The following is a 15,002-nucleotide window of genomic DNA, read 5'->3' as shown; positions in this document are numbered from 1 at the left end:
GAAGTTTTATTCATCCAACACGTCATCTTAAAAAATAACTCTTACAATAACAAAATGACTGAAACAATACATCACGCTACTACAATTACAAAACTACACTTGTACAAACATTTACAAGTAAAAGACAAGTAAAACATATATTTATTCTTACATTTCAAATAAATAGAATATCAACTAGAAATTGTCATGGACAATTTGACAGGCTTTTCACTATTTAGCATAAATGACCTAAAGGCTTGGTATTTCCAAACATAAAAAACTATTTTAGAACACTTGATAGGTCACCACATTCTAGTTTTGATTAATCTGGCATCTGATATATAACATTTCAACAAAGGAGTGGACGAAGGGAAATAACTCGTACAGCCTTGTAAAAGTTATCTCCCCTGTCCAACTAACGTTATATCTCAGATGCCAAATTAATTCAAAATGGCGTACCGCGTTAATGGCAAACGTTACCCAAACACTAAATACATGAAAATCATCAGAATAACATTTTGCATCATTCTTGGATTTTTTTTTTTGGAAAATTATAAAAAAATGAAGATTTTCTAAAAATAGACTTATTTTACCCCATAGCGAACGCTTTTATTTGACCTCTGACCCTAAAACTTTTGGTGAGTAAAAGCTAAAGCCAGGCATTAACTACAAATAACATAATTACATGATACCTGTAAAGAATACTTTTTGAACTATGGGCATTTTAAGCTTTTTAATACATGACGTCATGGCGACCATCTTGGATTTCAGACCAACTTAAAAAATAACACCACTTGGCCAAACAATCCAAGGATCATTTCAGCTAAGATTGAGCTGAATGCCACTGGTGGGACTTGAGAAGAAGTTTGAAATGTACCACACTTTTCTATATTGAAATATATAGGGGGGAATTCAAAATGGCGTACAACAGAAACCGTATGTGTAACAGAAAAACTGAAAACGTCAAATTCATCAGAATGACATTTTACATCATACTATTTTATAAATGTTGGCCCCAGATTTATTTTACAATAATATCATAACATGACTCTTGTATGTTTATATATAAAACTGTATGACTATATTGGCGTCTGTTTCACACAAGGTCCACTGCATGCCCTACCAACGAACCTTATAACGAATATGTGTTGTATTATGACTTCATAAAACGCAGGAACTATTATACACAGCATATCATCGATGTTATACCCACCAAATTTATTATCCAAGTCTTGTTTCATGTAACATGTAATGCAGTAAAACGACGAAACATCTGTGGACCTTGTGTGAAACAGACGCCAAAATTAATAATAATTAAAAAAAAACAAAAGAACAATAACACTAGTTTCGCCAATATCTTGATATCAAAAACTGACAATAGACAAATTCGTTGAATTTATATACCTCGCTTTCATCTTTGTCATTTACTTTGAACAAAATACGTTAATATTTATAAACATCATTGAACGAAAACGAAGTGTAACAGATAAACGGAGAGATAGTCCGAATTCTCTGGCGATCTTACTATCAGCTTAAGCCTTTAAAACAAATGTAAATACGTAGAGCAGAGACGTATATACCAGATATACAAGTCTCTGCACACAAGTACCGACAAACGAACCCAATATGAAAAAAATATCATGACATTACTGTTAATACAAATCGACCACATCTGAATACAAGATAAAACTCTAAATCAAAACTAAATATTTTCCAAAAAAACCACTATCTGAAAAAAAAAGAAAAAAGTTAAATGTAAATACGTAGAGCAGAGACGTATATACCAGATATACAAGTCTCTGCACACAAGTACCGACAAACGAACCCAATATGAAAAAAATATCATGACATTACTGTTAATACAAATCGACCACATCTGAATACAAGATAAAACTCTAAATCAAAACTAAATATTTTCCAAAAAAACCACTATCTGAAAAAAAAAAGAAAAAAGTTAAAGTAGCCATAACACCGATTTAAATAGGTTACTGCAATAAGTGAATGTAATAATGAATAATTACATGTAATAGTAATACTTCTCTGATTTTGTTTATAGCATAAAAAATATTTAGATATGCATCAAATTTAGTATGTTTATTTGTTTACATCTCAAGACATTTTTCCACATGGAATAAAATATTTACAATATGAAAATGATATCAAATAAATCTACTCATTTCAGGGAAAAACCTATAACACAATCTGCCATCAAAGGGGAAAAATATTTGCCGTTCAGAGATCCATCAGTGCACGATGATATACTGTATATATATTTGCATGCAGACTATTTCCGAGAAAAAAAAATCTTTTTTTTCATCGAATAATTTTCTTCCTTACCATACGATTTTATGATATTAAAAATTATAGAACCTTTAACTTTTGAAAGTTCACATTGACTCCGCGAACTAAAACCGTTTGAAAATAACGGGATTTTCTTGTTGCATCATTTCCTTCCCTTATGTTAGATTACTGCCCTTAGTACCAATTTTATCCGCTAGTTAGCGCTCATATCCGCCCGCATCGTCATTTTCGCGCCAAAGTATCTTGGAAGAAAAAATGGCATCAACACCGAAGAAGCTGAAAGTTGAGGACTCTGTTGCTGGCTACGTACATCTCGTATCGCCTATAAAACAGTCGAAGAATAACGCGAGTTATTTCAACTGCACAATCCAGACAGACAAATCTACTTACGACAGTATGGTGTCTTTTTCGCCTGAAAAACGCGCACTGTTTGTGCAGGCCTCGGAGACTAAACAACCTCTCCAGCTGAATGATATCCGTCAAATGAAAAGTAAGTAATTATATACGTCTATACCGCAACTCATTTTTTCAAAAGCATTCCCACTACAAAAGAACGCGTTCTGAATATATGTGAATGTGAATATTTTTATTTCTGATGATCTTGCTATCTATCTCGAGTAAAACTTCGAATTCTCTTTTCTTATGCTTCGATCGCGATCAACTATATATAGACACATACTTTCGAATCCGAATGCATTGTAAATCATAACACTGAAACATCTATTAATAGTTCCGCGATATCGAAACATCTTTAGATTCTTAACGATGTTTATTCATATATTGTTTTTCAAAACTCACGAAATATAATTAACTATGATATGATCATGAACGTTATGTCTACAGATTTGTTTTGGCTGCCTTGGAAATATTTTATATCGTCATTTTCTTCTAACCTCAATTAACCCATTCAACCATCACGTTTCTGTATTTGACACAATGTATGCAACAACCTTTTCATTCTTCATATAATGACCAGAACAAAATGCATTGCAATCATAAATTATTTACCTGCCTTTCATACGTACAGATATCCATCTTGTTTCCCGGCCTTATATTTATATCCAAACATTCTTGTTTTAGCTGTAAAAACACACAGGTCATGTCGTAGAACCAAGATTAACGACGATATCAGATTTTGTTTTAAATAAAGAATTATATATACATATCAGGAAAAATGTTTTTTCATGACATTTTCAAAAAACAACAAACATATTGTTCTAAATTTTTCCCTTCAAACACAGCGCTTTTAAATATTTGGATTGGGAAACAGGAGATGAGTCAAAGTAAACTTTTTCAATATCATTAGCTCGTCTGAAACAAAGTCTTAAGTGACCTACGGTATTCTAATTTTCTTTTGAATTGTATGTTGTCATCTGTCCATCCGTAAACAATTTACATCTTCAACTTCTCCAAAATCCCTAAACCGAATTCAATAAAATGTAGCAGGAAGCTTCTATGGCTTCAGGTCAATTGAAATTGTGAAAAATATGGATTTTTAATGAAATTTAATCTAATTTGATTACCATTATCAACATGGAACAACACTACAGTTTGATAATATGCCCATGTTGGCCCTGACTGACCCCAGGGGCTGATCAACAGGGCTTATGTCACTGACCATAGCAAATATACCCTTTGTTGAGCCTGGGTATTTGACAACACATAGAGTAATGACAGTGGTGGTCAAAATGTGAAGTGTCAGATTGACGCACACCATGCAAAAGTCGTGCATCATATTAAATTTTGCTGCGTCATTGACCAGAGGTCTCGGGTTAATGGATGCCCTGATGATGTGATATATTAACAAACATTGCATGAACTTGAATACTGTATATTCACATCAGTTGAACAAACTACTTTAAAATCATCAAATCCTTAACTGCTAATTCTTTCTGAAATACAATGATATAATTAACATGACTTATATACCAGCAACCTTATGACAACAGCTGGCAATGCCTTTAACAACATTAACATGTACATCAGCAACAAATTCAAACTATGAAATATACCGTATTTGACCTAATAAGGGCGCCCCTACTTTTTTTCAAGGAAATAAACCTTTGAGTGTCAAAATGGTGTTCAAAAGTAATAATTCATGTGAAATATTTTGCTACTTTATGTGTTCAATTTTCTTCAGCAAATTAAGTAACTGGAACACATGTTTTCACCACATTTTGTGTATTCCTACAGGCTACAGATGACATGTCAGTGCAAAGAGCACCCAAAACTAAACACACATACAAATAATAACTTACATCTTTATTTGAAGATAAAGTAAAGACTTCATGACTTCATTCTTGTTGATAAATAACTTTTGTTCAGAACAGAAAGCTAGTAAAAGACATTGTAAATCAATTATTAGGTCAAAGAAAACGATCTCTGATATGATCTGGGAAATCACCTGTTTCTATAAATAGAACACAAAAGAGTTCCATTTGAACATAAATGGTGGAACACAGGTTCTCTGGTCTAAAGATCAGCTGGCATGGTTTACAAGTTTACAGGAGTATTAAAGTCATGTTTAAGCTTAATATATGATAATGAATAGATATCTTCTGAATAGTTTACCATTTCCACAACCTTGGGTAGTCTGCTATAAGGTATAGTCTCTTTCATAAAACTTCAGAATAACTAATCTTAATAAGGGCGCCCCCACTGTCAATTACCCGCGCCCTGCGCCCTTATTAGGTCAAATACAGTATGTACTATGATTACAAATATTTCCCCCATTGACACATAAAACATAACACATACAAAACAGCACATACTATATTCATTAAATAATTCACAAAATAAAGAATAAGCCATTTACCATATATATATTTGATGAATCAAAACACCATTCAGCAACTTCAGAATTTATTTTCAAATAATGACCATATATCACTACTAACAATGTTATTTGTTGCTATTAGAGTTAATTGGCCCAATTTTTTGTACATTTCCTGTAATGAGACATCTTTCTCTGCTTCAGGTCTCACATCACCAAGTGGTACCAGTTTGTGTTGCAACAAATACACAGTTGTTCAGGGAACCAATGTTTCATTCCACCACAAACCACCGCAACCAACCACCATACAAGTCAAAGATGTATACGACCAAACTACGGGCAATTACGTAAGTTTTGACCATAACATATTTTGAATACCTAGTAACACTATACTGTCACAAAAGTGTTAATATATAATGATATTTAATTTAACGATTTTGCATAAATGCCCCCAAAAAAATCGTTGTATCCAAATGTCCTTTTGTTACATTTGCTTTTAAACATTCTGAATCACAAATAAAGATAAAAATAAGTGTCTCCTCTACCAGTGTTGTAGCTATAGTGATTCAAAAATAAAACATTACCCTTATTTCAATACAGAGATATACTGAGACAATCTTCCACAATAGTTATGTCCATTAAAAAAAATCCTATCATACAATCTTAAATCAATTGAACAATATCTTGAACCCAAAGTTCAGCTTTCCATAATGATTGTGACACGTCTAATTGTAAGTGATGATATTGTGAAAATGAGAAAACATATATCTGACCTTTCAGACATTCAAACTTCATCCAAATAACTATCATTTAAGCCTCTGTTAATTTCTTCTTTCACTTAACACTGTTAGTGTTACACTATACAAATACCAATAAAACAAATCACTTTAAACTAAAATCGAGAAATTATTGCAAGTTGACATTCCCTTGAATTTAAAGTATGAAATATGTAATAAATTAATTACCACTAATGATTTTCCAGTTTCGCTCTCGTATAAATAGTAATCGCATTGCTGTCATAATCCATAGACAATGCAGAATCACCATTTTCAACATGAAAATAACAATATTCACCAAAATCCTGCTAGTTTGGACACCTATCATTACAATAAACCATTTCCTGCACCTTGCTAATCTTTAATCATATAAACTCAACTGAAAGCTAATTACCAAATATGTTGAACATACAACAAAATAAAAATTAGGGCTGAAACAAATACCTGGTTAACCTATCAGAAGTCGGTTATGATCCCAACTTGTACCTGAACCCAGAAATTTTGTACCATCATGGTACTACTACTAATTATTATAGTTCCCCAAAATATTCAAAGTACATGGTATAGCTTAGACACACTTGAGTGTGGAAACAAAATGTGCTGTCTCGACATAGATTTTTCATGTAACACTCGAAACTCTGCAATGTACGTAAGGATAAACATTCGTACATTAGAGAAACCTCAAATTGACACCCAATAAATATTTACTGTATTATAACCATACACAAGTTCGGCACAAAACATGGACAAAAATGATTGTATAGAAGTAATCACAATCATCATATCGTTTTCCTGTTTTCTTTACCTGACTTATAACCGTAGAGCTATTTTTGAGTCGAGCGTTTAACAAACTGCAAGTATGTCAGACAAACAACATGGCTTCCTTGATTGAAGCGCAAGTTGATATAATGTCTTTATATCACTACATATCATGACTTCATCAGTAATGTTATTAAGAAAAATATAACTATTCAAATTATTCATTTAACACAAGCAAATCCTTGTTCATAATATCATAGGCCTCTCCTGTTCTATTCTAAACGTCCATACAGAACTACAACTTACAAGTCTACACCCAACAGGTAACTAATTAAATAATATTAACTCAATTTGTAAAGAAAAATTGTACCTGTGACAACCCCAATAAAATGCATATTAAAAAACAATCTATTTTATAATTTACCGTCATATGTTCCATCACGAGTACACCACCACAGAAATAAAAACTTTAAAAAAAATTAAAAAAATACAAGATCAATTTTCAACCTATCCACCCTACCAAATCCTCAACTTGTATGGTTCCTAAAGACGTGATTTTTATTCCAAACAAAAACAATCCTTTCAATTAACTACTGTTACTCAAAAATTGTAGAGGATATCTAACTGTGTCTTCAGTAGTACCAATATATTTTACATGTGAGGCTAATATTTTGATATTTTTCCCCGAATGCGCAACAGGTGAAAAATATCAAATGCAAAAAACCTACCCCGTATGCTAACTAAATGCCTACAGTTTCCTTAAAAAAAAACTAGTTCCCCCTGTCCACGTGCTAACATTATGTCAGGCTTTCTGATAAGTCAATTATTTTGGTATTTTCTAATCATTAATTTGATTGCTCAAGTCTGCAAAAGTGATATTTAAAAAATTGTGGAAAAATATCACTTTCATAACATAAATAATTGTTGATATTTCACTACTAAAATGTAATAAATCGTTTTTCTAAAGCTGTTTTTTATCTTGGCACTTTGCAACTTCATATCTATCTTTTATTATAACACTAACAACATATTCTATGCATTTTTCAGATTACCATACGTGCAAAATTATTACACAAAATGGAAACGCAGCATATCCAAACGAAATCTGGCAAACAGCTGCCCCTGCAGAATAATATCATTGGTGATAACACAGGATCCATCAAAATAGCCATCTGGGCTGACCACATTGACCAGGTCAAAGTACCAAACTCCTACGAATTCATCAGTGTGTCTGTCAAAGACTATGATGGCACAAAATATCTATCCACTAGCACCAAAACACAAATTCAAGACATAGAAGACATTGGCCATGTCTATGAAACGGAGGATTACCAAGAAGTGTCTGTCAATGGTGAAGTGGAATTGGTCACAATAACATCAAAAAAAGCTTGTGCAAATTGTGGCAAGAAATTGGAACTATCCCAAGCTGAACTTAATACAAAAACACTCAAATGCTCTAGCTGCCATATGAGACAACTTGTCTCATCTTTGCCTCAAATCCTCTCAGCTAAACTAAAACTGGTACAGCATCCAACAACATTCAATGTTACCAATGATGTACTTGCGAATTTAGTGCATGACAATGACCTAACACACATAGCTTCACATAGTGATGATTTGGAAGAGTGGTTTTTCCTAAACACAATAACAATCACACTTGCAAATCAAACCAGTGTCAACCCAATCAAAATAGATCTTGCGCCTTGAAATCACTTATCAGCTAAGTAAAAATCAACAGCCTTTAATTTGACATCCTTCAACCTTTGGTAAATTACAACCACCTGTCATCATAGATAATGACATAAATCTATTTTCAATTGTCTGTTCAGTTACTATATTGGAACAGTAAAAGTGCACCATGCCACATGCACTCGAACAATTTTTCCATTTTTTTATAAGTTAAACCCTTGTGCTCTAAGACTGTAACCATACAATATTAATTATAACAGATCTCTTTTTATCCATGCATGATTTCGGTCAATATTAGGACAATGTCCATTCCATAACAAATACCCTATTATTTCAATTTTATTTTATATTCGGATAATTCAAGTCCATATTGGAACAATTTCAGCATTCCATCACAACTACATATATACAATAATTCAGTTTTATTTCGTGTTAAAAAAATTGTTTAAGTCTTAATTGGAACAGTGAGCATTCCATAAGACAGATTTATTTATATCAGTTTTAATTTGTGTTAAATTTATATCAGTTTTATTTTGTGTTCAAAACTAGTTTTAAGTCCTAATTGGAACAGTGAGCATTCCATAAGACAGATTTATTTATATCAGTTTTATTTTGTGTTAAATGTATATCAATTTTATTTTGTGTTAAAAAATAGTTTTCAGTCCTGATTGGAACAGTGAGCATTCCAAAGGACATAGATTTATTTCAGTTTCATTTTGTGTTAGAAATAGTTTTTATTGGAACAGTGAACATTCCAAAACATAGATTTATATCAGTTTTATTTTGTGTTTAACAAGAGATCCCAGAGGGATCTTGGCGCCCACCATTGAATGATCTTTATAGGTTCCATGTCAGATTGATCTTTTCCCTATTTTTCCCTTCCTCTAAGTCTTACTTATCTGTGTAAATTCAGAAACAGCCCTCTAGTACTATTCAAACAAGGGGAACTTATATATAGAATTTAAGATTTAGCTATAATGGCTGTCTGTCGGCCATGTTGTTTTCGTATTGGTCCCAGTACGCAAAACTAGGCACTGAGGGGAACCTACATATGAAATTTGAAAAAGATCCCTTCAGTACTTTCTCAGAAATAGCGATAACAAACTTCAATTGTCAAAATCCAAGATGGCTGCCTGTCAGCCATGTTGTTTTCTGATTAGTCTCAAAATGCAATATGCATAACTAGGCACTGAGGGGAACCTGCATATGTAATTTCAGAAAGATCCCTTCATTACTTTCTGAGAAATAGCGATAACAAATTTTAATTGTCAAAATCCAAGATGGCTGCCTGTCGGCCATTTTGTTTTCCGATTGGTCCCAAAATGCAATATGCATAACTAGGCACCAAAGGGAACCTATATATGAAATTTGAGAAAGATCCCTTCAGTACTTCCTCAGAAATAGCGATAACAAACTCAAATTGTCAAAATCCAAGATGGCTGCCTGTCGGCCATGTTGTTTTCCGATTGGTCCCAAAATGCAATATGCATAACTAGGCACCAAAGGGAACCTACATATGAAATTTGAGAAATATCCCTTCAGTACTTCCTCAGAAATAGCGATAACAAACTCCAAATATCAAAATCCAAGATGGCTGCCTGTCGGCCATGTTGTTTTCTGATCGGTCCCAAAATGCAATATGCATAACTAGGCACCAAGGGGAACCTACATATGAAATTTGAGAAAGATCTCTTCAATACTTTCTCAGAAATAGAGATAACAAACTCCAAATGTCAAAATCCAAGATGGCTGCCTGTCGGCCATGTTGTTTTCTGATCGGTCCCAAAATGCAATATGCATAACTAGGCACCAAGGGGAACCTACATATGAAATTTGAGAAAGATCTCTTCAATACTTTCTCAGAAATAGAGATAACAAACTTCAATTGTCAAAATCCAAGATGGCTGCCTGTCGGCCATGTTGTTTTCCGATCGGTCCCAAAATGCAATATGCACAACTAGGCACCAAGGGGAACCTACATATGAAATTTGAGAAAGATCCCATCAGTACTTTCTCAGAAATAGCGATAACAAGCATTGTTTACGGACGGACGGACGGACGGACGGAGGGACGGACGGACGGACCACGGACCACGGACGCAGGGCGATTTGAATAGCCCACCATCTGATGATGGTGGGCTAAAAATTAAATACTTACATTAGGTCCATTTTGGAACAGTGAACATTCCAAAGGATATAGATTTATATCAGTTTCATTTTGTGTTAGAGATAGTTTTAAATCCCTATACCTATATATATTGGAACAGTGAACATTACAAAACATAGATTTATATCAGTTTCATTTTGTGTCCACACGTAGTTTATCTATAGATTAAGTCCCTATTCGAACATTCAACATTTATACAATAGATTTATATCATTTTTATTTTGTGTTAAAAATAGTTTAAAGTCCCTATTAGAACAGTGAAAATTCCATGACATTAATTTATATCAGTTTTTTTTTCTGTTCAGAAACAGTTTTGACTCCCTATTAAGTTCTATTAAATAAATTGGGATAGTGGCCATTCCATAACATATACATATACAATTATTTCAGTTTTAACATAGATTTATATCAGTTTCATTTTGTGTTAGAAATAGTTTTTATTGGAACAGTGAACATTCCAAAACATAGATTTATATCAGTTTTATTTTGTGTTTAAAAATTAAATAGTAACATTATTAGCTATAGGTCCGTTTTGGAACAGTGAACATTCCAAAGGATATAGATTTATATCCGTTTTATTTTGTGTTTAAAAATTAAATAGTTACATTAGGTCCGTTTTGGAACAGTGAACATTCCAAACGACATAGATTTATATCAGTTTCATTTTGTGTTAGAGATAGTTTTTATTGGAACAGTGAACATTCCAAAACATAGATTTATATCAGTTTTATTTTGTGTTTAAATATTAAATACTTACATTAGGTCCATTTTGGAACAGTGAACATTCCAAAGGATATAGATTTATATCAGTTTCTTCTTTTGTTAGAGATAGTTTTTATTGGAACAGTGAACATTCCAAAACATAGATTTATATCAGTTTTATTTTGTGTTTAAATATTAAATACTTACATTAGGTCCATTTTGGAACAGTGAACATTCCAAAGGATATAGATTTATATCAGTTTCTTCTTTTGTTAGAGATAGTTTTTATTGGAACAGTGAACATTCCAAAACATAGATTTATATCAGTTTTATTTTGTGTTTAAAAATTAAATAGTTACATTAGGTCCGTTTTGGAACAGTGAACATTCCAAACGACATAGATTTATATCAGTTTCATTTTGTGTTAAAATAGTTTTAGGTCCCTATACCTATTGGAACAGTGAACATTACAAAACATAGATTTATATCAGTTTCATTTTGTGTCCACACGTAGTTTATCTATAGATTAAGTCCCTATTCGAACATTCAACATTTATACAATAGATTTATATCATTTTTATTTTGTGTTAAAAATAGTTTAAACTCCCTATTAGAACAGTGAAAATTCCATGACATTAATTTATATCAGGTTTTTTTTCTGTTCAGAAACAGTTTTGACTCCCTATTAAGTTCTATTAAATAAATTGGGACAGTAGCCATTCCATATAACATATACATGTACAATTATTTCATCTTTAATTTATGTTCAGACATACACACATTTACCATCATTTCAGCTTATTTTGTGTCCCTAAAGCTATCAGAACACTAAACATTCCACAGGAAGCATATAATAATTCCATTTGATTGGAACAATGAACATTCCATAGGACATAGATTTATATCGGTTTCATTTTGTCTTAGAGATAGTTTTAAATTCCTATATATACCTATTGGAACAGTGAACATTCCAAAACATAGATTTATATCACTTTCATTTTGTAACGTAGTTTATTTATTGATTAAGTCCCTATTCAAACATTCAACATTACATACAATAGATTTATATCATTTTTATTTTGTGTTAAAAATAGTTTTAAGTCCCTATTAGAACAGTAAAAATTCCATGACATTAATTTATATCAGGTTTTCTTTCTGTTCAGAAACAGTTTTGACTCCCTATTTAGTTCTATTAAATAAATTGGAACAATGGCCATTCCATAACATGCATGTACAATTACTTCAGTTTTAATTTATGTTCAGACATAGAAACATTTACCATCATTTCAGCTTATATTGTGTCCCTAAAGCTATCAGAACACTAAACATTCCACAGGACGCATATATAATAATTCCATTTAGTGTTCATAGAAATGATAACATAAAACATATTATTTCGTTTTATCATATGTAAGAATATTTAAAACCCTATTGAAACACTCAACATTCCATGACAAATAACAATTATTTCAATCTTCATTTATATATCTTCTTAATCACTATAGCTAACTATTGTAAATGTCATCATTTCACATCACAAAAACAACCCATGTTACATTATATTTCCTTTGAGTGATGATTTCCAAATTAGATATTGTATATGATACTACAGAAAACATGTTATGCTATCATCAGTTATGTATACATCTCACAATTTAAAATATCTGTAGTTATATATCTTAAATTCTAAGTCAGCACTCTAGCTAACCAAATTTAACTTGCAACATATCTTTTCTTTTCCTTTTTTTTCTTTTTTGTTTCACAATAATAAATTCAAGACAAAAATTCTACAAATGACCACAACCACTCATTTCCCTTACACTTTATGCAATCTTGACTTCCATTGCTTATAAACCTATATATATAATTAGCATTTCTATACTAACAGATGGGACTTGTATACAAAACTCCACCTACATCGATATCGTGTCCCATCTATCAAGCTATCGTGACCATGTATATCTAATATAATACTGTATCTCCAAACTTGTCTTTTCCTTTCTGTAAAATGAATATGCATATTTTATCCAATATTTGCTTCAAAAACAATATATATTTAAAATTCTGGTTACATCTGTCCAATCTTAAATCATTTTAACTATGACATGCAAATTACATTAATAATAATTGACTTCAAACTTTTCAACTGTTTAATATATATCTTGTTTTTCATATATCAATGTTTAACACATCTCCTGCGTTTCTCAAAATCAATTTATCTTCAATAACTCATTTCTCTGCCTATCTCCATTGTATCAAAACCAAATATAATAAAACATTGCTTAAAACTTTCCTTGTCTTTGATGTTTTCATGTTTATACAGTACATGTTTGTACAGTAATTAAAATCTCTATAAACCAGACATGCACAAAACATGGATATTTGTTCCATTTACAGAAGTTTCTCAAAGACAAGTTTATTGCAATAACCAGTTGAATTCCAAATTTGATTGGTCAAACAATGTTTTGTTAAAATCACAAAAGAACACGTTATGTATATAACCAATGCGTAAAATTTTTGGCACTGAACAATACCAGATCGATTTGTTTACTATTCTTGCATGGAAACGTTGACCATTGAAGTTGCGTATGAAAATATGACAGAATACGGGAACTACTTTCACCAAGCACATGGCTTTGTTTGCATTTACAATTTAAGTTACAAAGGGTTATTTTTGAATTTAAAATCTAATATCTTTTAGATATATCTAAATTTATACATATATATATATCATAATAAAACACAGAACTATTTTTTTCCGCAGAAAAATGTCTCAATTTGTTGTGAAGTGTCACCATTGGCTGTTCTAATAATTGACTCCTCCCACTGCGTCCAACTTTTATAAGATTTTTTTATTTACAAAGAACAAATATTGTAATCACAAAGACATATAGAAACAACATCCGTAAGTGTAAATATAGGAATTGGATTTCACTTTTATGTTAACCATGCTTTTATGGAGCAATTCCTCTTAAGAATATATTTTTAAATAATGCGCTAGCGCGTCACATACAATATATTCTTAGAAAAATTGCTCCATAAAACCATGGTTAACATAAAAGTGAAATCCAATCCCTATATATACACAATTTGGTTCATCTGAATGATATCAATATCATGCAAATCGATTTATATATTGCGAATTATACATAAAAAAACAACTATAACTGTACTTTTAAACAGTATTTGTACATTTACAACTACACTTTTCAATCGACCTACATTTTGTTCCAGCCGTTGAACCTGTCATGTGGATGGGCCCAATACAAAATATTTTACACATCAAGTAATATAAAACTGTGAACATGATATGTTTCTATATAAATTACAATTGATCAGTTAATACTGGTCCTATGTTCAACATCAATGTTGTCTTAAAAAACACTACACACAAAATTAATCCAGAATTTAGAAATATCACTGAATATATATATTTGAAACTTTTTTAAAACTTAAATCAAAAGGATCAATTTCATACAATAACAATTCATTATATCTTTAGAACATTCAAATATCACAAATTTAACTGTATCGTCACACTGTCCCTCCTTCCATCAAATGACATTGGTATCATCAATTACACTATGTTAAAATCATATGTTCACCACATCATATACTAATTATAAATGCCCAATCACCAGCTGTCCTTGAAACGCATGCATTGTTTATACTACAACATCTGCTTTAAAATAGAAACCATAAAACTTATTTAACACACAACATGAACATGGTTAAATACCATGTAACAAGCAGGCAAATTAGTTATAACTTACCACTGATGACATTAATGTTCATCAACTACTCACACTTTTCAAAATCAACTTCTTGTCAATAAAAATTATGATTCTCCACCATCG

This window comes from Pecten maximus, unplaced genomic scaffold, assembly GCF_902652985.1.
Source record: "Pecten maximus unplaced genomic scaffold, xPecMax1.1, whole genome shotgun sequence".
In the NCBI taxonomy this organism is placed as follows: Eukaryota; Metazoa; Mollusca; class Bivalvia; order Pectinida; family Pectinidae; genus Pecten; species Pecten maximus.
The sequence above is the reverse complement of the archived record's forward strand: the minus strand, read 5'-3'. Positions refer to the sequence as shown.